We start from the raw sequence: 25,267 nt of genomic DNA on the forward strand, positions 1-25,267 counted from the left end.
TGCTGGGATTACAGGTGTGAGCCATCTCACCCAGCCTGCTTCCTGTTTTAATGAGGCTCAGTGGCCACCACTGGAGGCAGTGCAGACCAGTGGTTAAATATGCAGGCTTGGGATTTCATAGACCTGGCTGCCTCTTACAATTCTTATCTTGGGCACCTTTCTGAGACTTAGTTCGTTAGTTTACTGGCTATCAAATGGGAATAACAATTTTTAACTGAAAAAGTTGGTCAAATAACTCAAGAATTGTATAAAAATAATATTCACCACAATGCCAGGCATTCATTGGATGGTAAGCATTCATCGGTGCTTACCAATGATGAATACTTACCGTGATGAATACTTGGTAAGCATTCATTGGATGGTAGCTATCATTTCTCTTACTTTTGTTTCTTGTATTCCAGGCTGATATATATGACACTCTTGTGTGCCTACTGCATGCTTCTTACTCATCCTTCAGATTGTAACTCAAACACCACTTCCTCAGGACAGTCTTTCCTGACATCCCAGACTATGTCATGGTGCTCAGTTCCTTTCCATCACAGCACACCTCTTGGCTTGTAATTATACACCAATGTGTGGGATTTTCTGATTAATCTTTGTCTCTTCTACTGTAAACTCTACGAAAGTGGGAACTACTCTTGTTTCTGCCCACTCTTGCATTCCCTTATTGTGTACATGGCACATAGGAAGTGGCCAAAGTACCTATTATTATTATTATGGTTATTATTTTTGTTATTATTGAATAGAAAGGACATCAAATCAAACACACTTCCTCTGCAGTGGTGGAAACTGAGGCTGAGAAAGGTGGGGTGGCCTTTCCAAATGTAACTAGTATATTGCAGTCAGTACAGTGATGTTGGCTGGTGGTGGAGTCCTATGCTTAGACCTTATTGGGTACACAAAGCCAAGTATTCAGTTTCACTTATACCATGGGAGATAGTGTGGGGATAGTAATGGGGTTTCACAGTGGGGGTTCTGAGGACCATCTGGAGGTCACCTGAAATCTAAAGTGAGAAGTAAAGCCCTACTGCAGAGGCCTTCAAGTGTTAGTGGGGCTCTAGGTATGGCTCAGACAAGTTTTTGCCAATTACCCGCCTGGCCTTTTCTGGTGGTTTCTATTGGGTTGCCCATATGTGCAGTGGCCCTCACTCAAGGGCGTCTTAATGGTGGTGCTTGGCCTCTGCCCATGAGCAGTTCCAATTCCAGAGCACTGGTATTTGGTTTTAGAATGCACTGTGTGGTGGCCAAGCCAAGATTAGTTGCATCCCCTGACTCCTGCCTGGGTCAGTGACTTTCTTTTTCCACTACATCAGTCTGACCCTTTTAACAACAATGTACCCCATAAGGGGGCAAACCCATGACCTGAAGATTATGTGTCTCAGGCTCCACAAGTGAGCCTGGCAGCAACACAGCCTGAAGTATTTCCTTCCTTTCCCTGCACCCCACCTGCCCAAATACACACTCGTAAGATACTGGTTTCTCTTTCCTCTTTCAGACACTTGGCAAAGTCTGGCTAGGACTTCATCTCCTCTTCATCACTTTGTTCTTTAGTAAGAGATACCTTTCAAATTCATTCATGTTTTCATGAGCTCGTTAGGTGGGTGAAGGTTTCTTGACCTAGGGTGTGTTAACACTTTATAATGATGTACAAAATATTTTGTGTAAGTGCACGTGTGTATACTTTTGGAGAGAAGGGTCAGCATCCATTGTCTGATTCTTAATGGGGGTCAGTGTAGCAAAAAGTAGAAAATCATTGAATTAGATCATGGCTTGTCAGTCTTCCATTCACCCAGTTACTGTCCTGAGCCCTGTTTATTCACATGGATAGGGTATGTCAACATTGTGTATGTCAGGTTGCACTGAAAAATCAGTCCCTTGGAAGAAACTAAACAAAGACCTAAATGCTCAAATGCTACCTTATCTTACATGACAAAAACCATTAGTTTTATTTCTGAGATGAAAGGCATATTCATTTTTTCATTCTGGACTAGGGAGATAGTTCAGTCTTTTCAATTCCCAGTGTTTTTGCATTATGCTTTTAAGAGTAGACTTAAATTTGTCCCTGCTACTATTTCCCATGTTAGACTGGGTCAGTGTTGGAGACATATTTTCCTCTTAGTCAGCTTATTTGGCTTTTCTGGCCTGTAAATTTCACTTTACTTGACCCACTCTCCTGATTGTGTTTGGCACTTTTGAGACCCATTCACTGACTGGCCCTTTAACAGTTGGTTCTGTCTTTGGGTGTAGTTCATATTCCTTCCCTCATATTGTTGTTGTTTAAGTCAAAATAATACACAACTTTCTAGATTGAAAGGGCCCAATATAATGAATTAAATGATACATAATTGAATGATACACAACAAATAAAATGACAAATAATACACAACTTTCTAGATTGAAAGGGCCCAATATAATGAATTAAAAATACATTCATAGTACTAAAGAGTTATAGATAAACATGAATCTTCTTTTCTGCCCTTCTCTACTTCTAACTCCCATTTCCCTAGAGACAATCATCATTAATGTTTTATCTGCTTTTCTGCTGTTTCTCTCCACGTTTCTAAAATTGATTATCCATATTGCTGTTTTTGATAGTAAAAATTTTGATACTATCTCTTGATTTCCTAAAGTGGAAAAATATTTAGCTAGCTCTTTTATGTACTCTTTCTCTGCCAGTTCTTCCTTTTCCTTCTACCTTCCTAATACTTTATAACATAGTTTCTGGTTAAAAATACATTCATAAAATAAAATGTGAAGAAAAGCTAAAAAAATTCAGAGCTTTTATTATTATGACCATATAAATATTTATAGTAGAACCATATAGTATTCTACAATTACATATCCTTTCCAGTGTGGTTTTTTGTTTCTCTGGACTTACTAATTGCCTTGGTTTTTTATTTGCTTCTGTGCTTGTGTAGTTCTTACTGTTTCATTTTTCACTTTCTCAGCCAAACATTTTAGATAATGTTAATTTTTTAAACCCTTTATCTTCCTGCTCTAATTTAGAGCAATTTATTTCTCCAATACCACCTGTAAATGTCCTTCAGTTCTCTCTTATATTATATCTCTTTTCTCAGGTATCAGATCTCCTTCTTTCTTAAATTTCCCCTTGGTTTTGAAGAAGAAAGGGGGCATGCATTTTTTTTTTTTGAGATGGGGTCTCATTCTGTCACCCAGGCTGAAGTGCAGTGGTGCCATCTCAGCTCACTGCAACCTCCACCTCCTGTGCTTAGTAGATCCTCCTACCTCAACCTCCTGTGTAGCTAGGACTATAGGCATGCTTCCATGCCCAGCTAATTTTTGTATTTTTAGTAGAGACAGGGTTTCATCATGTTGCCCAAGCTAGTCTTGAATTCCTGGGCTCAAGCAATCCCCCCACCTCAGCCTCCCACAGTTCTGGGATTACAGGTATGAGCCATCATGCCTGGCAGGAAAATCTTTTGAGACTTTGAGTATCAGAAAACATTTTGTTTTAGTCTTACATTTAGTTGACGGTTTAGCTGGGTATAAAATTTTCTTTGGCTATTAATTTTCCTCAAAATGTTGATGCTATTACTCTGCTGTTTTGTAGCTTTTTGTGTTACCATTCTGATTATTTATATTTTTCATGCTTTCTTTTTCTCCATCTCTAGAAGCTTTCGGTATTTTCTCTGTATTGTTGATTGTATCAGTAAGGATCTAGTCAGGAAAATAGAGCCTATGCCAGGTGATTCAACAGGGATTTAATATAAGGAATTACCTTTAAGGCGTAGAAAGAGCTGAGATGCCAAATGGAAGAATAATGCAAGCCAGAGATGAGCAACAGCAGAAAGCCATTACCACCTGTAGAGCTGGAAGGACCAAGGAAGAGATAGTTTTCCCAAGACTCCAAAGGTAGGGTTGCCATGGGAGATAAAAGGATAGAGTAAATGCAGGTTCTTCTAGAGATGCTGCCCAAGGGAAAGGGAAAGTGGGAGAAATATCCTGGCTTTTTTCTTCTTTCTGGTGCTAGTCTCCCACCAGTGCTTCTTCCTGGCTGAACCAACTGGATGTCAGCTGACAGGGAAAGGGACCTGGAGGAGTCATTTTCATATGATATAGGGCAGAGCAAAGCAGATGAAGGGAGGGGAATGAATTGGAGGGGAATGAAATAGGCAGACAACTGGACTCACTGGTGTTCTGAAATTTCTCAATAATATGAGCGTTTTTACATCCTTGTTATGAGCACTTTTTGCTTGCTTTCTCTGAAACTTTAAAATAGGATGTTGGCTCTTTTCAGTTGATTCTCTAATTTTCTCTCCTATTTTCCAACTCTTCTTTTCTTCTTTTACTTTCTGAGAAACTGACTCAACTTTACCTTCCAGCCTATTTATTCAATTTTTAATTTTTGCTACCATATTTTTAATTTCCAAGAGCTCTCTCTTGTTTTCTGTGCCCCCCTTTTAAAAGATAGCACCTTGACTTGTTTCCTGTATACGATATTTGATCTTTCTGAGTGCATGCTTTCATCAGTTGTAGAATACGCTTTTAAGACATATTTTAACTTATCCAAAGTTGAGATTCATTTTATAATTGGTGGACTGTCATAATTTAATAAGTAGAATTTTTTCTTTCTAAGGGCAACTTAGAAAAAAAGGTGCTTCTTACAATTGCAGGTATATTACATTTGTTGAGATAAGGTTTTTTCCTCTGAGAACTAAATCAGAAGGAAAAAAAGGGATTTTTTTAAAAAAATTTTCTTTTACTTTCTGCATAGTGTATGCCTTTCAAATTCATTTTTTTCTATTAATTTTGATCTCTTTCTCTTCTATATTATAAACTTTTCTTAAACTTTTGGTAATCCTTAGCTGTTTATATTTAAGGGTGAGCCACTATGGAGCTTTCCAGAAACTCTATGTGTATGAGTGGAACTTGTTATAGTGGTGAACTTTACTATAGGGTAATAATGTATCAAGCTTGTTATTCAAAGGATTATCCCAAATATGAATATCTGGAAGTTGCTTATCTTAGGTTGGTCAGTTTCACTACAAAATTCTCCTCCAAATTCTTTCTTAAGGGTCATAAGGCTGCCCTATATTTTGGGGGCCCAGGGAGTGAGAGTCTCACCTTTAGGACTGCAGACTTATTACTTAAACCCAATTTTCAGTTTTATGCTTTACCCAATCTTCAGCTATGCCTGGTACCTTCCTGTTCAGATCTTCTTGGCTTCAACATCTTCAGACAATAAAACTAATGCCTTTTGCCTAGATGGGACGGAGCACTTTCTTCTCTGTATAAGATTAGGGAGGAGATCTGACTCAATTTAAGGTTGAAAAATGGGATGTTTACATAAAAATAATTATGAGAGCTCCTTATACAGACTTTCAACTAATCTTACTATTTTCAGTGCCACTGCATCCCGCACCTCCAGAGGTAACAGTGACTCCAATTCTAGAGCCTCTGAACTGGAGTGGTTTTGCTTCTTGTTGGAGTTCCCTGCCACCCTCCTGTGTACACTTTGGTTGTAGTTTTTCAGTTCTATTGAGTCAGTTACCTTTTCCCAACTTCCAACATTTTGTTGGTATTTCTTTCTTTTCTTTTTTTTTTTTTTTGTTTTTTTTGTTTTTGATTGAGCTGGAGTCTCACTCTGTCACCCAGGCTGGAGTGCGGTGGCGTGATCTTGGCTCACTGCAGCCTCCGCTTCCCAGGTTCAAGCAATTCTCCTGCTTCAGCCTCCCATGTAGCTGGGACTACAGGCGCCGGCTACCACGCATGGCTAAGTTTTGTATTTTTAGTAGAGACAGGGTTTCACCATGTTGGTCAGGCTTGTCTCCAACTCCCAACCTCAGGTGATCCGCCTGCCTCAGCCTTCCAAAGTGCTGGGATTACAGGCGGGAGCCACCGCACCCAGCTTGTTGATATTTCTTATCTGCTGTTTCCTTTCTGTACTCTTTAGAGTTGTAGGTTTATGTCTTAAAACATTTATTTTTTTCATTTTGGTGGGGATTTTAGGAAGAATCTGTGTTTATATGGCTGTGATTTACCTGGTCTCTTCTGTATTGTTGACTCTCAATACCATGCAAGTGTTCAAAGATGGTGGTGCCATTTTTTGTGGGGTGGAGGTGGGGTGGGGAATAATCTTATCAAAGCAGGGGAAAGAGAGACAGGATGTGTTTGAGAGAGCGAGTGAACATATGTTTTGGTCCAAAATGCCCTAGCTCCTTTAGAAATTCCCATTTGGTTATAGTTTCCTTCTAAGGGCTACTTTTCTTCATTTACTAACTCAGTGCATTCTTTTACCCTTGTGGACATACCTGACTTCTGTGATTCTTTAAAAGCAACTACAGACAAGCAAAACACATGAACAATAATGCATACCAATTGCTTTGCCAGGTAATAACAAAAAGGGTGGTGTCTTGCAGGTTTGTCATCTTGGTATATGAAGACTGTTGATTTTACTTTATGTCTGGAGCTGTTTCCTCTAACATAGCTCTTTGTCGGCTTTTAAAAATGCGTCTTTCGTACATGGACAGGAACATCATCTAGGGATCCCGTTCCCAGTGTAAGGAGACTTTTAGGTTTTAAAGTAGATTTTAAACAATTGAGCTGACTCAATTTTAAGGTGAAAAAAAGAGATATTTACATAAAAATAATTGGAGATATTTGTGTCCTGGCAGGTTATTTGTAGTTTATCACAGCATAATGTAGCAATTTTATACCCTTTCTACAATCTGTTAGAACTCTTTTGTTGTAAAATAAGAGAGAAAAAAGGTGAAAAATATTTGAGAATATAAACTTTTTGAAAGGGCCGCAGTTTCCTTCCACTGTACCCTTAGAGAGCAGAGACCATCTTCTCTGAAATGAATCCACCCTGTAGTAATCTCCATTGTTGCAGACAGCATCCTTCTAGTGCCAAAGGAGGGAAGGCAGGGTCCTGACTGTGGCCAAGCACAGCGGACTTGGGCTGCGAAAGCCCTTGGCTAGGTCCCTCATCTTCCTGGTGCTTCCTCTGTTGTGCAGCCAGAGATTTGGTCCTCCACCACGAGGGGCCTTCCCATCCCCCGGATTTTGCTATTACATGCAGGCAAACAGTGTCTTTCTAATAGTCTTAATTTAGAGGCTGAGTTTCATTGTCGTTACCTGGGTATGGAATTTACTTAGCCCTTATTGACAAATCAGAGTCCCAATAATCACAGTCACCCCTTCTCACCCCCCATTTGAGGAGGATGTTGTTACAATCAAGTATTCTGCTGCTTGTAACACTACATCAGAAATGTCTCTTGGAAATTTTCGTTACTCCGGCTTTAAAATACAAAGGGCCAGCTTTTCTTCAGCTCTAAACTGTCACCGTTCTATGGTGTGTAACTGTTTCTCAATGCAAAACCCACCGTTGTATACACAAATTAAGTAATTGCAATGTTCTGTGTCCAATATGTGTCTGCAAAGATACAGTTGCAAGTGTAGTTTTGCAAACATAAAATTAGAGCCTAGTTTTTAAATGTGGGTCAGAATTTCTCCAGTGAATTTCAGAGATCGGATATATATATTTTTTGGTTTTGTTTCATTAAAGAAAATTGTGTTAGTTATAAAAAACATGTAAAGTACATTTTAAATAAAATAATGCTGCATCCTTAGTACTTTGGCTTTCAAATTCAGTTTTATACTTCTTAATGCAACCTCTGTTCTTGTTTTTGGGGTAGAATTTGGCAAATGCTGTTTTTATTTCTAACCAGGTATTCTGAGCAGGGGGTGATTTTATAACCTTGGATATTTGCTCGTTTGAGGTTAGCAGGCCACCCGTGGCTTGTTTTTTCTCCTTATTTAGAAGTGAAAATTTAACTAATTAAACAAATACCCCAGTAGTAACCAATGCACAGCAATATTGATAGGGAGGTGGGATGTGTGTTTGGGCATTCCCTCTCTCCCAGGTCTCCCTCTGAGACTCAAATATGAAACAAGAGGTTGAGGAACAGGTGGTTTATCCAGCCAAGGTGTTTGAAAGGGACTGGATTTAATAAGTAATTGTTTAGAATAGCCCAGATGTCACATGTTGGAAAGTCTAAAATGTTGAAAAACAATGCTCTAATTTCCTTAAATGAGGGAGAAGTGTCAGCATTAAAGCTGTTTAAACCAACTTGGGGCTGGGGACGGTGGCTGACACCTGTAATCCCACCACTTTGAGAGGCCGAGCCAGGTGGATCACCTGAGAGGTCAGGAGTTCGATACCAGCCTGGCCAACATAGTGAAACCCTGTCTCTACTAAAAATACAAAAAAGTTAGCTGAACGTGGTGGTGGCTGCCTGTAATTCCAGCTACTTGGGAGGCTGAGGCAGGAGAATCACTTGAACCCAGGAGGTGGAGGTTGCAGTGAGCCAAGATCACGCCATTGCAATCCAGCCTGGGCAATAAGAGTGAGACTCCACCTCCAAAAACGAAAACAAACACAAAAAACCAACTTGGATTTTGATACCAGTTTTGCACAGCAGTGTGGGAGGTGACATTATTTGAAAAGTTATCAGATCATCAATAAAATCTTGGCCAGACACTTCCTGCTCTCTTGCCTTGTACAATATCATTTAATTGGAATTGTATACTCCTAGAAAAAAAATTTTAAGCTAATGGGAGAAATAAAATGAAGCCGTATTTGCCCCCCTTCCAGCGAGACTGCAAGGCTGGGCTTTTCTGTTGGAGCTGCATCTGGATAGAAGGAGGCTGTCCCCTCCCCTCCTTCGTCTTCACTCCCTTTCTTTAAAGTCAGCTAGGGAATAATTTGTCCATATAAAAAGATCCTTTCAGGCGCCGGAGGGCTTTGCTAATTGTATTTGAGAGAATAAAGGTAAACCACAAGTTGGCTTTTAACAACAGAAAAATAATGAGTGCGCATGGCAACGTGTTTAATAAGATTAGTTTTATTAGGAAAATGTGATCAAGTGGACCGAGGTGCTGCAGGAGGAATGGCTGATTAAAAGCCATTCATTTTCTCTAGCTAAAGAACTATCAGTTGGCTTTCAGAACTGATTTAAATAAAGAGGTATTAAAATCTAAAAAATATACGTTACTCCCATTTTCTTGGACTAAAAGGGAAACTTGTTTATTCCTCTAACCTTTAATTAGCTTTAGTTGTGCTAAATTAGAATATTTGAAGAACTTGGGAATCTCCCGATTAGAGTGCTTTTGTTTGATTGTAAATAAGTATTTTCTTGTGATTGGCACATATTGGCAGGTGTGGATTTATTAATTTCAAAAATACTATTGAAGTGGTACAATCTGAAAATGTGAAGAGCCACAATACCTGTGAAAAAGGTATTTTCCAAGCAATGAGCTTCATTTTGTCCTTCTGAAAGACAGTCACTGTTTTTTTTCCATTATGTGTGGTAATGTAATTAATTTCAGTTAGAAAGATGTTTTGCAATAATGGTGACAATATACTTAAATATGCATGACTAAAATAGCAATGCAGTGTGGGAATATGTTTTATAATTGAAGTGCTATGCTATTTTCTTTTTTTTTTTTCCTGTATGAAGGAGAATGGCACTTCAGTTAATTTGGCCAACTTCTTCACAATTGAAACACAATTTAAATTCTTGTTGGAATAATCCAATCACTTAAAATATGGACTATAGACACATTACCGGTTCAGCCTGTAGAAAGAACATGTATCAGCTCCAGCAGTTATACCCATCAGTGTAACTGAAGGAGTCTGATGCAAAACTGTAGAGGATAAAAGCTCAGATTTCCTTTTTTTTTTTTCCTGCTTTTCTCACCATGTCCAATGCCTCTGAGTACATCAGGGTCTCAGCATCTTTTTTTTTTTAACTTGGTGAGGAACTCTTCTGCACAAAATATTAGAGGTTCAGTAGAGTAGCTTTACCAGGACATTGCGTTTAAAGGAGGAACCTGGAAAAGGAAGGCTTAAAGTAAACAAATTTAAAGGTGATATTTTGCTGTCAGTCATAGGAGATGAGAGTGTCCCTCAAATGCCAGGATTTACTCCTTTGATAAGAGAGCCCTGCTCATGAGACATGTCTTCAGTCAGACCACCTGATGGCCACATTCACAACTTAAACTCCCTTGCATGAAGTTTTGCATTGCACTAGTAAAGCGGAAGCAATATTACTCTGCATTTTAGATCATCTGACAGGACCCAGAAAGGCATGCTCATGTAGTCAGCCTTCCAGCTTGGAAGAAGAGAGACTGACAGGCCACTGCTAGCTTCCTTGGCCACTGTACTAACCAAGGACTCTGGTGTTTGATGCTGACAGCAGCCAATTTTTAAAGTCTTAGGGCAGTCTTGCTCTGTAGCCCAGACTGGAGGGCAGTGGCGTGATCTCCACCCACTGCAAGCTCCGCTTCCCAGGTTCACGCCATTCTCCTGCCTCAGCCTTCTGAGTAGCTAGGACTACAGGCGCCCACCACCACGCCCCGCTAATTTTTTGTATTTTTAGTAGAGATGGGGTTTCACCACGTTAGCCAGAATGGTCTTGATCTCCTGACCTCGTGATCCGTTCACCTCGGCTTCCCAAAGTGCTGGGATTACAGGTGTGAGCCACCGTGCCCGGCCAAGAGATTTAATCTCTTTGTTAGTCAACAATTCTGTGTGAGATTGACATGCCAATTTTCCCACTGTTACCACACATATTATATTCATTTCGATCTTAGGTTATTTTTCCTTTTCTGTGCTCAGTGGTGACATATATTTATGGTAACCGTATGTTCAAGAATTCCTTGGATTAAACAGATTTCAGATGTGGTTTATTTGACCTCTCAGTGCACATATATTTTTGTTAACCACTTGACTCTCCCTATCAGCATGCATATAGTTAAGCCTGAAGATGGTTGGTGATTGAACCCATATATGCACCCTCCAGCACTCCCTGAGCTCCTCCTCTGGGTAAGGTATTGTACTACGTGCTGTGAGGACAATTTAGCACCTGTGTTGGGGTTCCCTGGCGGGTCAAAATAGATGAGTAGATATGAGCCTCTTAAGCGAGGCAAATACAGGGAATCCAAGCTTAGAACTAGAGACACATTAGACACATTTAAGGAATAGTGAAATAACCACGCTTGAATGGATGGATTTCTTAGAGAAGCGGTTTGGAAAGATCTGTGTCTTTTTGAAATTTATTCCTTCCTTGACTCCCAAAACACCATCGTCTCCAAGTTCTCTACCTACATTGCGCATCCTTCTTTGTCTTCTTTGATGATGCCTCTTTTTTACTTGCTCCACAAATATTGATGTTTCCCAAGCTTTTTCCCTTGGCCCTTTTCTCTCTAAACACTATTTCTAGGAAACACATCTGCTTGCCTGAGCAGGATGTTCACCTCTATGTGGATAACACCTACCCTTCTATCTCTGACTCCAACCTCTCTCCTGAGTGACAGCCCCCACTTCCAGTTTCCTGCTGGCACCTCTGCCTGAGTAGCACTGTGTCTATCTACGTCACCTCCTGACTGCTCCATTCAGAGCTCTGTGACCAAGCCTGGAAGAGGAATCAAGGAAGACGAAAGTCTGAGTTCAAAGAGCTTGTTTTGCCCACAGAAGAGTGTAGGAAGGCAAGGGGGTAGTAGCAAAAAGTATGATTTCCAAGGATTTTGAAAATCGAGCTGTTCCAGTTGATAATAGGGTCTACAGGCTTGCTACCAAAAGAGTGGTTTATGGACCAGTGGCATTAGCATCACATGGGAGATTATAGAAATGAAGAATCTTAGTCCTCCATTCCTCAGATCTACTGAATCATGATCTGCATTTGAACAAAATCCTCAGGGGGCATTGTCTGCACACTAAAGTCTGAGAGATATTGGTAGAGAGTTTGTGCATAAAAGTGAATTGAGGAAATTGAATGGAGATGAAATAATGGCGGACAAGGAACCAAGAGGCTATGGTGTTGAATGAATGGATAATGCACAGGGACATTGAAGTGGTTCACCAAGAATGCAATAGAATATGGGTGGAGAAGAAGAATGTGAGCTGACTTCTGACCTCCGTAATTTATTCATTATGCCCTGAGAGTGAGGGAGGGCACTTGTATCAGATGATAGTGATATTTGACATATAAGATTTTTGATGTATCAGTTCTTTGAGAACACTCTGGTTAAGACGATTTTTTTCCCTTTAAATTCTGCATCTCAGCTCTTAAAAAATTATAGCAGATCCTTAAATAATGATGAATTGGCTTTGTCAGCAGCGGATCTGAAGAGATTAAGCCTTCTTTTCTGGCTTTATGTCAACTTACAAAATTCTTTTCAACAACCCTAAGGCTGACTTTAACAATCTAATATCCAATGTTACCTTTTCTTCTTTTCATGGTTCATATTTTCCTGACAGTTAATTTAAAGTTGTGTTTGCTAGGGCAAACTTTCTTTCTTTCTTTTAATCCCTACTGATATGCAGATAACATCTTGGAACCCTCTATACTTGCTAGAGAAGTCATATTAAGTCTTCTAAAGAAGAGGCTGATATACTTGGAGTTCTATCCCTGGGTGTAAGTTAGGTGTTTGTTTAGGGAGGTGTGTTGCTTGATAAACACATGGACACTGATGATTAAGGTGCTTGGTTGGTGTTAGGAGACTTCAGTTCTAGTTGCAGCTCCATCCTTCCCTCTGCATGATGTTGGGTGAATCAGGCAACTGTTGTGGGCTTCAGTTTCTCATTTACACGGTATACTGGTTGTACTGTATGAGGTCTAAATTCCCTTCCAGTTGTAAAATTTTGTGATCTGTAATTCTTTTAGGCTGTTAAGAATGCCTATAAGGTTGAGGTAATGCATCCCCCTAAGACATGTACCCAGGAGTCTCTTTTGTACGGTGGCCAATGTATTTATTGAGCTCAGGTCATTCTACCTTTCAAAATATTGGGAATATCTTGATGATTCCAAATCATGATACATCTGCATCTGGAATACTCTGTATAGTTTTGGTAAATTTCTTAAGAGAAATAAGTCTCACCACGTTAGTAGAGTATGTTAGACTTAAAGGTTTCAAAAAAGAAATAGACTATCTTTTAATTGCCCAAAGGAGTGAAACAACTTTCTTATAAAATAGGCTAAAAAGATCAGTCTCTTTAAAATATATAAGATACAGCATGATCCAACCTTGTGAAGACTATGGGGCATTTCTTGAAATTTGAAGACAATGGAATTCTCAAACTGAAGGGATACTTTCAGGATAATTATAAAGAATTATTATTTTTCCTGATAGCTAATAAGCATATGAAATTCGTTTTTCCATAGTTTTCAAAGGCTTTTAAAATGGGTTCCAGAATGATTTAGATCAGTTCAGTATGATGGATTGCAAATGGGAATAAGAGAGTGTTGATCACTGGTGTGTTGCCCTATCCTTTTAGGTTGACATTTGAGATCTACAAATGTCTTTTTTTAAAAAAAGAATTATTTTGCTTAAATGATGAGAAAACAGTACTGGACTGGTCAAAAATATAAATGGTGACCATATTATTAATGGTTTTTCATATGTTCTAAAGGTACTGACTGTGAAAAAGCTTCTACAATTTTCTAGGCGTAGGTTGTTCATTTAGGAAATTGACTAATAAACAAAACTTTAAAAAATGGCAAATTTCAAATATACACGAATAGAAAGCCCAGTAAAGGGAAACTCCATGCCCCCATTACTCAGATCCTACAATTATCAGCTTGATCTAATTTGATTTATAACCTTTTCCCTTCTCTCACATCCTGATAATTTTGAGGTAGATCTAAGGCATCATGATTTCATCTGTAAATATTTTAGTATGTGTCTAAAAGATAAGACTCTTTATTATTTTGTTAAAATTTGTATGCAATGAAATATGTAGATCTTAATTGTACAATTTGGTCAACTTTGATGAAAGTGTATTTCCTTGTGAGCACCACTCCAATCAAGATATAGGACATTTGCGGAATCATATACTGTTCGTTCATGCCCCTTTCCAATCAATTATCACCTCCATAAGCAGGCATTTTTATTTCTATTACCACACATTAGTTCTCTCCAGTTTTGAATTCATACAGCACATACTGTGTGAGTGAAATCATGTGGTTTATACTCTTGTGTCTAGCTTCTTTCACTTTATATGCTGCTTTTGAGATTTTGCATGGTGATGCATATCTTAGTAGTTCATTCTTTTTTTTAACTGTTGTTCATTATCATATTTCTTTTCTTTTTTTCCTATTTTTTATTACACTTTAAGTTCTAGGGTACATGTGCACAACGGGCAGCTTTGTTGCATATGTATACATGTGCCATGTTGGTGTGCTGCATCCATTAACTCATCATTTACATTAGGTATATCTCCTAATGCTTTCCCTCCCTACTCCCTCCACCCCATGACAGGCCCCAGTGTGTGATGTTCCCCTTCCTGTGTCCAAGTGTTCTCATTGTTCAATTCCCACCTATGAGTGAAAACATGTGGTGTTTGGTTTTTTGTTCTTGTGATAGTTTGCTGAGAATGATGCTTTCCAGCTTCATCCATGTCCCTACAAAGGACGTGAACTCATCCTTTTTTATGGCTGCATAGTATTCCAGGCTGTGTATGTGCCACATTTTCATAATCCAGTCTATCATTGATGGACATTTGGGTTGGTTCCAGGTCTTTGCGATCGTGAATAGTGCCACAATAAACATACATGTGCATGTGCCTTTATAGCAGCATGATTTACAATCCTTTGGGAATATACCCAGTAATGGGATGGCTGGGTCAAATGGTGTTTCTAGTTCTAGATCCTTGAGGAATCACCACACCGTCTTCCACAATGGTTGAACTAGTTTACACACCCACCAACAGTGTAAAAGTGTTCCTATTTCTCCACATCCTCTCCAGCACCTGTTGTTTCCTAACTTTTTAATGATGGCCATTCTAACTGGTGTGAGATGTTATCTCATTGTGGTTTTGATTTGCATTTCTCTGATGGCCAGTGATGATGAGCATTTTTTCATGTGTCCATTGGCCGCATAAATGTCTTCTTTTGAGAAGTGTCTGTTCATATCCTTTGCCCACTTTTTGATGAGGTTGTTTGTTTTTTTCTTGTAAATTTGTTTGAGTTCTTTGTAGATTCTGGATATTAGCCCTTTGTCAGATGAGTAGATTGCAAAAATTTTCTCCCATTCTGTAGGTTGCCTGTTCACTCTGATGGCAGTTTCTTTTGCTGTGCAGAAGCTCTTTAGTTTAATGAGATTCCATTTGTCAATTTTGGCTTTTGTTGCCATTGCTTTTGGTGTTTTAGACATGAAGTCGTTGCCCATGCCTATGTCCTGAATGGTATTGCCTGGGTTTTCTTCTAGGGTTTTTATGGTTTTAGGTCTAACATGTAAGTCTTTAATTCATCTTGAATTAATTTTTGTATAAGGCGTAAGGAAGGGATCCAGTTTCAGCTTTCTACATATGGCTAGCCAGTTTTCCCAACACCATTTATTAAATAGGGAATCCTTTCGCCATTTCTTGTTTTTGTCAGGTTTGTCAAAGATCAGATGGTTGTAGAAGTGTGGTATTATTTCTGAGGGCTCTGTTCTGTTCTATTGGTCTATATCTGTTTTAGTACCAGTACCATGCTGTTTTGGTTACTGTGGCCTTGTAGTACAGTTTGAAGTCAGGTAGTGTGATGCCTCCAGCTTTGTTCTTTTGGCTTAGGATTGTGTTGGCAATGCCAGCTCTTTTTTGGTTCCATATAAACTTTAAAGTAGTTTTTTCCAATTCTGTGAAGAAAGTCATTGGTAGCTTGATGGAGATGGCATTGAATCTATAAATTACCTTGGGCAGTATGGCCATTTTCACAATATTGATTCTTCCTATCCATGAGCATGGAATGTCCTTCCATTTGTTTATATCCTCTTTTATTTCATTGAGCAGTGGTTTGTAGTTCTCCTTGAACAGGTCCTTCACAGCTCCTGTAAGTTGGATTCCTAGGTATTTTATTCTCTTTGAAGCAATTGTGAATGGGAGTTCACTCTTGATTTGGCTCTCTGTTTGTCTGTTATTGGTGTATAAGAATGCTTGTGATTTTTACACATTGATTTTGTATCCTGAGACTTTGCTGAAGTTGCATATCAGCTTAAGGAGATTTTGGGCTGAGATGATGGGGTTTCCTTTTTTTTTTCTCTTTTTTAATGAGCTTTTTATTTTAGAACAGTTTTAGAGTCACAGAAAAATTGTGAAGATTTGTACAGAGCTTGCAGTCTTCCTATTAACATTTTACATAAGCTTAGTATAGGACTTAGTTACAATTAATGAACCAATGTTAATACACTGTGTTTAACTAAAGTCTATACCTTTATTCAGATTTCCTTAGTTTTTGCCTAATGTCCTTTATCTGTTCCGGTATCCCCTTCAGGCTACCACTTATATTTAGTCATTATGTTTCCTTAGGCTTTCCTTGCCTGTGACAGTGTCTTTGCTTTTGATGATTTTGACAATATTGAAGAGTACTGGTCAGGTATTTTTTTTAGAATATCCCTCAATTTGCATTTGTCTGATTTTTTTCTTTTTTCTTTTTTTTATTATACTTTAAGTTTTAGGGTTTTCTAAATATAAAATCATGTCATCTGCAAACAGGGACAATTTGACTTCCTCTTTTCCTAATTGAATACCCTTTATTTCTTTCTCCTGCCTGATTGCCCTGGCCAGAACTTCCAACACTATGTTGAATAGGAGTGGTGAGAGAGGGCATCTCTGTCTTGTGCCAGTTTTCAAAGGGAATGCTTCCAGTTTTTGTCCATTGGCTGTGGGTTTGTCATAAATAGCTCTTATTATTTTGAGATACGTCCCATCAGTACCTAATTTATTGAGCATTTTTAGCATGAAGGGCTGTTAAATTTTGTCAAAGGCCTTTTCTGCATCTATTGAGATAATCATGTGATTTTTGTCTTTGGTTCTGTTTGTATGCTGGATTACGTTTATTGATTTGCATATGTTGAACCAGCCTTGCATCCCAAGGATGAAGCCCACTTGATCATGGTGGATAAGCTTTTTGATGTGCTGCTGGATTTGGTTTGCCAGTATTTTATTGAGGATTTTTGCATCGATGTTCATCAGGGATATTCGTCTAAAATTCTCTTTTTTTGTTGTGTCTCTGCCAGGCTTTGGTGTCAGGATGATGCTGGCCTCATAAAATGAGTTAGGGAGGATTCCCTCTTTTTCTATTGATTGGAATAGTTTCAGAGGGAATGGTACCAGCTCCTCCTTGTACCTCTGGTAAAATTCAGCTGTGAATCCATCTTGTCCTGGACTTTTTGGTTGGTAGGCTATTAATTATTGCCTCAATTTCAGAACTTATTATTGGTCTATTCAGGGATTCAACTTCTTCCTGGTTTAGTCTTGGGAGGGTGTATGTGTTGAGGAATTTATCCATTTCTTCTAGACTTTCTAGTTTATTTGCATAGAGATGTTTATAGTATTCTCTGATGGTAGTTTGTATTTCTGTGGGATCAGTGGTGATATCCCCTTTATCATTTTTTATTGCATCTATTTGATTCTTCTCTCTTTTCTTCTTTATTAGTCTTGCTAGCGGTCTATCAATTTTGTTGATCCTTTCAAAAAATCAGCTCCTGGATTCATTGATTTTTTGAAGGATTTTTTTGTGTCTCTATCTCCTTCAGTTCTTCTCTGATCTTAGTTATTTCTAGCCTTCTGCTAGCTTTTGAATGTGTTTGCTCTTGCTTCTCTAGTTCTTTTAATTGTGATGTTAGGGTGTCAATTTTAGATCTTTCCTGCTTTCTCTCATGGGCATTTAGTGCTATAAATTTCCCTCTACACACTGCTTTAAATGTGTCCCGGAGATTCTGGTATGTTGTGTCTTTGTTCTCATTGGTTTCAAAGAACATCTTTATTTCTGCCTTCGTTTCGTTGTGTACCCAGTAGTGATTCAGGAGCAGGTTGTTCAGTTTCCATGTAGTTAAGCAGTTGTGAATGAGTTTCTTAATCCTGAGTTCTAGTTTGATTGCACTGTGGTCTGAGCAACAGTTTGTTATAATTTCTGTTCTTTTACATTTGCTGAGGAGAGCTTTACTTCCAACTATGTGGTCAATTTTGGAATAAGTGTGATGTGGTGCTGAGAAGAATGTATATTCTGTTGATTTGGGGTGGAGAGTTCTGTAGATGTCTATTAGATCTGCTTGGTGCAGAGCTGAGTTCAAGTCCTGGATATCCTTGTTAACTTTCTGTCTCATTGATCTGTCTAATGTTGACAGTGGGGTGTTAAAATCTCCCATTATTATTGTGTGGGAGTCTAAGTCTCTTTGTAGATCTCTAAGGACTTGCTGTATGAATCTGGGTGCTCCTGTATTGGATGCATATATATTTAAGATAGTTAGTTCTTCTTGTTGAATTGATCCCTTTACCATTATGTAATGACCTTCTTTGTCTCTTTTGATCTTTGCTGGTTTAAAGTCTCTTTTATCAGAGACTGGGATTGCAACCCCTGCCTTTTTTTGTTTTCCATTTGCTTGGTAGATCTTCCTCCATCCCTTTATTTTGAGCCTATGTGTGTCTCAGCACATGAGATGGGTCCCCTGAGTACAGCAAACTGATGAGTCTTGACTTTTTATCCAATTTGCCAGTCTGTGTCTTTTAATTGTTGCGTTTAGCCCATTTACATTTAAGGTTAATATTGATACGTGTGAATTTGATCCTGTCATTATGATGTTAGCTGGTTATTTTGCTTGTTAGTTGATGCAGTTTCTTCCTAGCCTTGATGGTCTTTACAATTTGGCATGTTTTTGCAGTGGCTGGTATCGGTTGTTCTTTTCCATGTTTAGTGCATCCTTCAGGAGCTCTTGTAGGACAGGCCTGGTGGTGACAAAATCTCTCAGCATTTGCTTGTCTGTAAAGGATTTTATTTCTCCATCACTTTTGAAGCTTAGTTTGGCTGGATATGAAATTCTGGGCTGAAAATTCTTTTCTTTAAGAATATTGAATATTGGCCCCCACTCTCTTCTGGCTTGTAGAGTTTCTGCTGAGAGATCCGCTGTTAGTCTGATGGGCTTCCCTTTGTGGGTAACCTGACCTTTCTCTCTGGCTGCCATTAGTAGTTCATTGTTTTTCAAAAAGTTGCTGAGTAATACTATGTTTTTCAAATACACCATGATTTGTTTATCTATTCTTCTGTTGATGGATGTTTGTTTTTTTTTCCAGTTTGGAACTATTGTGACCAAAGCTGCAATGAGCATTCTTGTATAAGTTTTTTTGCGGATCCATGCTTTCATTTCTGTTGAGTAAACATCCAGGAATGGAATTGCTGAGTCATAGCACAGATGCAAGTTTATAAGAAGCTGTCAAAGTAGTATCGTTTTACATTCCCACCAGCAATGTATGGAGTTACAGTTGTTCTACAACCTCATCTACGTTTGGTGTTGTCAGCTTTTTAATTTTAGCTATTATGATGGATGTAAAATGCTACCTCGCTGTAGTTTAAATTGTATTCTGATGACTAGTGGTTTTGAGCTACTTTTCATGTGCTTTTTGGCTACTTCACTTTTGTGACCGGTCTGCTGAAATACTTTGCCTATTTAAAAATTAGGTTGCCTTTTTGTTGTTGTTTGAAAGATTTCTTTTTTTAAATATTCTGGATATAAGTCAGATATATGTATAGTGAATATTTTCTCTGTCTTTCACCTGCATTTTAATATTTTAACTGTGCTTTTTGATGAGCAAAGGTTTTTTTTTTTTTTTTAATTGAGATGTAGTCAGTTTTTTTTAATGTTTGGCTTTTTTGGTATCATCTTTAATAAAAATTTGCAAACCCTAAAGTCACAAAGATATTTTCTGGTTTTCTTTCAGAGCTTCATAAAAGTTTTGGCTTTTATATTTAGGTCTGTGATCTGTCTCAAGTGAATTTTTGTATTTGCTGTGAGTTAGGAATCAAATTTTAGTTTTTTCCCATCTTCTTTTGTTCTGCCACTATGCATTGAAAATACTTTGTTTCTCCCATTGACTTGCTCAGGTGACTTTGTCAAAACTCAAGTGATTATTTTAAGTGTGGTTCTTAGACCCTTTATTCTGTTCCACTTATTTGTCTATTCTTACACCAGTTCTACACGGTCTTAAAAACTGTAGCTTTGTAGCAAATATTCAAATCTGGCAATGTGAGCCCCCTAATTTGTCCTTCTCTTTGAAAAAAGTTTCGCCTACTCTAAGTTTTTTCCTTTTTATCTATAAGTCAACTTGTCAATTTGATTTAAGAATCAACTTGTTAGTTTCTTAAAAAAAAAAAATCCTGGATTTTTGATTTGGACTGTATTGATCTGTACACCAAGTTGGGGGGAAACTGACATCTTAAATATATTGAGTCTTTCAATCCATGAACATGAGATACTTCTCCATTTATTTGAGTCTTCTTTATCTCAGCAATGTTTGTAGTTTTCTGTGTAAAGATCCTGCACATTTCTGATTTTTTTTAAAAATAATTTTATGTCTTTTGCTGCTATTGGACTCAGAATAAAACAACCATTTCCAATTGTTCATTGCTAGTATATAGAAATACAGTTGATTTTTATATACTGGTGTTTGTTTCTGTTCTTTAGATTGGGATACTTTCTATTGTTATATCTTCAAGATCACGGATTCTTCTTCTGTCTCTAATCTGCTTTTAAGCCTGTCTAGTGACTATTTCCTTTTTCAATATTGTACTTTTCAGTTCTACAATTTCTATTTTTTTTATATAGCTTTCATTTCTCTGTTGAGATTACCCATCTGGTAACTCTCTTTGGCCATCTTTTTATTTGCATTTTATTTTATTTTATTTTTAAATTTATTTTATTTTTTATTTTTTTAACTCAAAAATATAATTACAGTATATTTTCATTATACTGTAAGTTCTGGGATACATATGCAGAATGTGCAGGTTTGTTACATAGGTATACACGTGCCATGGCAGTTTGCTGCACCCATCAACCTGTCATCTACATTAGGTATTTCTCCTAATGCTACCCCTCCCCTAGCCCCCCCATCCCCCAACCGGCCCCGGTATGTGATGTTCCCCTCCCTGTGTCCATGTGTTCTCATTCTTCAACTCCCACTTATGAGTGAGAACATGCAGTGTTTGGTTTTCTGTTCCTTTGTTAATTTGCTGAGAATGATGCTTCCCAGCTTCATCCATGTCCTGGCAAAGGACATGAACTCATCCTTTTTTATGGCTGCATAGTATTCCATAGTTTACATGTGCCACTTTTCTTTATCCAGTCTATCAGTGATGGGCATTTGGGTTGGTTCCAAGTCTTTGCTATTGTGAACAGTGCTGCAATAAACATACGTGTAGGTGTGTCTTCATAGCAGAATAATTTATAATCCTTTGGGTATATACCCAGTAATGGGATTACTAGGTCAAATGGTACGTCTGGTTCTAGATCCCTGAGGAATCACCACACTGTCTTCCATAATGGTTGAACTAATTTACACTCCCACCAACAGTGTAAAGGCATTCCTATTTCTCCACATCCTCTCCAGCATCTGTTGTTTCCTGACTTTTTAATGATCACCATTCTAACTGGTGTGAGATGGTATCTCATTGTGATTTTGATTTGCATTTCTCTAATGACCAGTGATGATGAGCTTTTTTTCATATGTTTGTCAGCCACATAAATGTCTTCTTTTGAAGTGTCTGTTCATATCCTTCTGTCATATGCTTCTGTTCTTAAGCATCTGTTCATATCCTTCGCCAACTTTTTGATGGGGTTGTTTTTTCTTGTAAATTTGTTTACGTTCTTTGTAGATTCTGAATATTAGCCCTTTGTCAGGTGGATAGATTGCAAAATTTTTCTCTCATCCTGTAGGCTGCCTGTTCACTCTGATGATAGTTTCTTTTGCTGTGCAGAAGGTCTTTAGTTTGATTAGATCTCATTTGTCACTTTGGCTTTTGTTGCCATTAGCTTTTGGTGTTTTTGTCATGAAGTCTTTGCCCATGCCTATGTCCTGAATGGTATTGCCTAGGTTTTCTTCTAGGGTTTTTATGGTTTTAGGTCTAACATTTAAGTCTTTATTCCATCTTGAGTTAATTTTTGTATAAGGTATAAGGAAGGGGTCAAGTTTCAGTTTTCTGCATATGGCTAGCCAGTTTTCCCAACACCATTTATTAACTAGGGAATCCTTTCCTCATTGCTTGTTTTTGTCAGGTTTGTCAAAGATCAGCTGGTTGTAGATGTGTGGTGTTATTTCCAAGGGCTCTGTTCTGTTCCATTGGTCTATATATCTGTTTTGGTACCAGTACCATGCTGTTTGGGTTACTGTAGCCTTGTAGTATAGTTTGAAGTCAGGTAGTATGATGCCTCCAGCTTTGTTCTTTGCCCATCTTTTATTTTTTATTTTTATTTATTTATTTATTTATTTTTTGAGACAGAGTCTTGCTCTGTTGCCCAGGCTAGAGTGCAGTGGCTCACTTTCAGCTCACTACAATCTCTGCCTCCTGGGTTCAACCAGTTTTCATGCTTCATCCTCCCTAGTAGCAATGGCCACCTTGCTCAGCTAATTTTTTTTTTTTTTTTAAGAGTCAGGGTTTCATCCTGTTGGTCAGGCTCATCTTGAATTTCTGATCTCAAGTGACCTGCCCACCTTGGCCTCCCAAAGTGCTGGGATTACAGATGTGAGCCATTGTGCCCAGCCTGTTTGGCCATCTTTTTGAAAAGTCTCTAAACATATTTATAATAGCTGCTTTAAAACTCATATCTGCTAATTCCAACATTTATATCATCTCCAGGTCACTTTCTGTTCATGATATTTTTCTTGAGTATAGGTCACCTCTCCAGCCCCCGCATGTCCAGTATATTTTGATTTTATACTGGATGTTGTGGATAATATGTTATAAAGATTGTATTCAGAGTATTTATTTGAAGCCTTAATTTTTGTTCTAGCAGGTGGTTAAATTACTGACTGACGTCCTTGAACTTTTGGAAACTTGGCTTTGGTCTTTCTTAGGGTTGCTCTGTTTTGGTTTTGCTTTTAGTCTTAGGATGAATTGTTAGTCTTTGGACATAGTCTTGACTCCTAACGTGTGGTCCTTTTGTAGGGTTTTAGTGGAAAGTCTGAGGCATTCCCCAATTTCCTCTAGCTTGGTGGGGTTCAAACTCCAAACTCTCTTCTGTGCAGAGGGCAGCAGTTCAGAAGTTCCTCAGCTTCTCAGCCTACCCTGTTTCTACTGGACTCCTGATGTCTCCTTCGTGCATATGCAGTTTAGGGATTTACCATGGACAACAGAAGTTTATGAAAGACTTGGGTGCTCCTTTCTCTGTGGCTCTGTTTTTCCCAGGAATTATCCCCTTGATATCAGCTCTCACCTATCTCTTCTGATCTTTAAAGCCAAGAAGCTTGTGGCCTTCTTCTTGAGTGCCAGCTGCCCCCTGCTTCTGGGACCAGGGGGTACTCTCAAGGGAAAAGCCCTGTCAATTTAGTTTCCAGATAATGTTGTCTCTTCTTTTGAGGGTCAAATCTCTGCTAGCTACTGTCTACATGTGGCCAGTTTCTAGTGCTTTCAAGTAGTTCTTCAAAAAAGAATTTGGCCAGGCATGGTGGCTCCTGTCTATAATACCAGCACTTTGGGAGGCCAAGGCGGGCAGATCACCTGAGGCCAGAAGTTTGAGATTAGCCTGGCCAACATTGTGAAACCCTGTCTCTACCAAAAATACAAAAATTAGCTGGGCGTGGTGGCGGGTGCCTGTAGTCCCAGCTACTTGGGAGGCTGAGGCAGGAGAATTGCTTGAACCCAGGAGGCAGAGGTTGCAGTCAGCCAAGATCATGTCACTCCATTCCAGCCTGGGTGAAAAGAGTGAGGCTCCATCTCAAAAAAAAGAATTTGTCCAGGATATAGAATTATTTTTGGGGAGAGTTAATCTGATACAAACTATGCCACCACTACTGGAACGCTCTTTTTAAAACATAACAATATTTCTACTAGTCACACCAAAAAGTTGCCAGTGATTCCTTAATTTTACCCAAATGTAGGGAATTAAGTTTCTTGTGAGGGAGATAATATTTAGTTTAGCTTTTTTCTTTTTTTTATAGCAAACTTGATAGAAAAGCTTTCAAAAAAAATGAGTTGACTCATTCACTGGCTGAGAAGCATATTGTTACCAGGTTGGTGCATTAAAACTAACAGCAAATACTGCAATTACTAATAGTTAGAGTGTGGGCATCCCTGTCTTGGTGTTAAAGCCTGGAAGTCTTCCCCTTGGCAGCAGCTGCTGAGCCAGTTTTGTGGTAATCTCAGGTATTCAGGACACAGTCAAGAGCAAAGAAGTATATGACAAAGGCCTCTGAGCAGCTAAAATAGACATATAATCAATTAATTTTATCACAGGGGAATCTTTCAAATCCTCACTCAGAACCTATTTACTCCGATTTTAAGTACAGCTATACCAAGCCTTGTGATTTCTTCCCATAGCTTATAGAACATTAGTGGGAGTGAGTGAGAGAGGGGATGATGGCATGCTATGGGCAGGCACAATGACAGTGGCAGAAAGTGACTGGTTACAGCAGCATTAACTCCAGTGAGTGCAGTTTCTGTATTTGACGTAGGGCTAGGTCCTAGGGTAACAAAGATATCTGAGGTTTGGCTTGTGCATCAAGGAGCTTGTGCAGTATCAGGGTACACAGATGTGCAAAAGTGCAAAATGGACTGGTGAGTGAAACAATAACAAATTTTCACTGAGTGCAGTTATGGAAGGAAGGAGGAATTGGATGGTTCAGAGAAGACTTCAGTGAGAAGAAGTTTTCTGGCTCACATAAGGTTGATCTCTCTGTCCGTAGGGGTCTTTGGAGGATACAGACGACACATTGAAAGGGAATCAAATGGAACCTGTAAATAAAGGCACTATTTACAAAGCTATGTTTAGGAAAACCTACAAAGGATGGTTAAGAACCCCAGGGCCTGTGAACATGGTGGGAAGCTGTGACCACCCCTAGACCAGAAGGAGCAAGAGGAGGAAAAGTTACCAGAGCCTGCAAGGCCTGTGGCAGTGCGGGGGAACTGCCTGTGGCATCTGGTCTGGGAGAGCAGCCCCTGGCATCCCACCTTTATCTCCTCTGCCCTCTCACCTCCTGCTAATCCAACCAGAAGCCAGAGGATGGCAGGGGTGCCCATTGGTGCTGTGGGTATATGTCAGCACAGAGCTGGCTGGAGAAGGGTGGGAAGTGGACTGGAGGAGTAACCTGAGAATATCCAGCAAAGTTGAGTAGAATTTTGTTTTAGGGGACACATCGACCTCAGGGAGGACAGCCCCAGCCCCAGGGCTAAGGTGTGAAGTACCACAAGGCATGCTCAGAGAATCCAAGTGGTTTTGTAAGAAGTGGGGCACAGAGTTCATCTGGGGGGTGGCTAGCAATGGACAGTGTTCCTTA

General features: G+C 38.9%; 1 protein-coding gene and 1 long non-coding RNA gene across 3 annotated transcripts in view; one reads left to right on the forward strand and one right to left on the reverse strand.

Annotated features, from left to right (window-relative positions):
* NPR3 (natriuretic peptide receptor 3) overlaps positions 1-25,267 on the forward strand; it is an 84,985-nt gene that overhangs the window by 34,145 nt on the left and 25,573 nt on the right. The window lies entirely within an intron of this gene.
* The window catches only part of LOC131381662 (uncharacterized), a 231,768-nt gene continuing 230,925 nt past the window's right edge, over positions 24,425-25,267 (reverse strand). Inside the window, exon 4 of the long non-coding RNA XR_009210541.1 lies at positions 24,425-24,725. This is a non-coding gene — a long non-coding RNA (uncharacterized LOC131381662). The remainder of the gene's footprint in view (positions 24,726-25,267) is intronic.

Source organism: Hylobates moloch, unplaced genomic scaffold (genome assembly GCF_009828535.3).
Source record: "Hylobates moloch isolate HMO894 unplaced genomic scaffold, HMol_V3 SCAFFOLD_17, whole genome shotgun sequence".
Taxonomy (NCBI): domain Eukaryota; kingdom Metazoa; phylum Chordata; class Mammalia; order Primates; family Hylobatidae; genus Hylobates; species Hylobates moloch.